This window comes from Acipenser ruthenus, chromosome 45, assembly GCF_902713425.1.
Source record: "Acipenser ruthenus chromosome 45, fAciRut3.2 maternal haplotype, whole genome shotgun sequence".
NCBI lineage: Eukaryota > Metazoa > Chordata > Actinopteri > Acipenseriformes > Acipenseridae > Acipenser > Acipenser ruthenus.
In genome coordinates this window covers 887,501-889,200 of record NC_081233.1, presented here as the reverse complement: position 1 = coordinate 889,200, position 1,700 = coordinate 887,501, and positions in this window count along the sequence as shown.

The following is a 1,700-nucleotide window of genomic DNA, read 5'->3' as shown; positions in this document are numbered from 1 at the left end:
TGGTGGCGTGAACGTGATTGGTCCTGTGCAGAGCAGGGCAGAGCAGGGCAGGGCTGGCGCTATTACTTGAATAATTTTTTATTTTTTTTTTTACGTGGTGGTGGCGTGAATGTGATTGGTCCTGTGCAGAGCAGGGCAGGACTGGCGCTATTACTTGAATAATTTTTTTTTTTTTTTTTTTTACGTGGTGGTGGCGTGAACGTGATTGGTCCTGTGCAGAGCAGGGCAGGGCTGGCGCTATTACTTGAATAATTTTTTTTTTTTACGTGGTGGTGGCGTGAACTTGATTGTTCCTGTGCAGAGCAGGGCAGGGCTGGCGCTATTACTTGAATATTTTTTTTTTTTTTTTTTTTTACGTGGTGGTGGCGTGAACTTGATTGGTCCTGTGCAGAGCAGGGCAGAGCAGGGCAGTGCTGGCGCTATTACTTGAATAATTTTTTTTTTTTTTTTTTACGTGGTGGTGGCGTGAACGTGATTGGTCCTGTGCAGAGCAGGGCAGAGCAGGGCAGGGCTGGCGCTATTAGTTGAATAATTTTTTTTTTTTTTTTTTTACGTGGTGGTGGCGTGAACGTGATTGGTCCTGTGCAGAGCAGGGCAGGGCTGGCGCTATTACTTGAATAATTTTTTTTTTTTTTACGTGGTGGTGGCGTGAACGTGATTGGTCCTGTGCAGAGCAGGGCAGGGCTGGCGCTATTACTTGAATAATTTTTTTTTTTTTTTTTTACGTGGTGGTGGCGTGAACGTGATTGGTCCTGTGCAGAGCAGAGCAGAGCAGGGCAGGGCTGGCGCTATTACTTGAATAATTTTTTTTTTTTTTTTTTACGTGGTGGTGGCGTGAACTTGATTGGTCCTGTGCAGAGCAGGGCAGGGCTGGCGCTATTACTTGAATATTTTTTTTTTTTTTTTTTTTTACGTGGTGGTGGCGTGAACTTGATTGGTCCTGTGCAGAGCAGGGCAGAGCAGGGCAGGGCTGGCGCTATTACTTGAATAATTATTTTTTTTTTTTTACGTGGTGGTGGCGTGAACTTGATTGGTCCTGTGCAGAGCAGGGCAGAGCAGGGCAGGGCTGGCGCAATTGATATTTTTTTTTTTTACGTGGTGGTGGCATGAACTTGATTGGTCCTGTGCAGAGCAGGGCAGGGGTGGCGCTATTACTTGAATAATTTTTTTTTTTTTTTACGTGGTGGTGGCGTGAACTTGATTGGTCCTGTGCAGAGCAGGGCAGAGCGGCGCAGGGCTGGCGCTATTAATTGAATATTTTTTTTTTTTTTTTTACGTGGTGGTGGCGTGAACTTGATTGGTCCTGTGCAGAGCAGGGCAGAGCAGGGCAGGGCTGGCGCAATTGATATTTTTTTTTTTTTACGTGGTGGTGGCATGAACTTGATTGGTCCTGTGCAGAGCAGGGCAGGGGTGGCGCTATTATTTGAATAATTTTTTTTTTTTACGTGGTGGTGGCGTGAACTTGATTGGTCCTGTGCAGAGCAGGGCAGGGCTGGCGCTATTACTTGAATATTTTTTTTTTTTTTTTTTTTTACGTGGTGGTGGCGTGAACTTGATTGGTCCTGTGCAGAGCAGGGCAGAGCAGGGCAGAGCAGGGCAGGGCTGGCGCTATTACTTGAAATTTTTTTTTTTTTTTTTTACGTGGTGGTGGCGTGAACTTGATTGGTCCTGTGCAGAGCAGGGCAGAGCAGGGCAGGGCT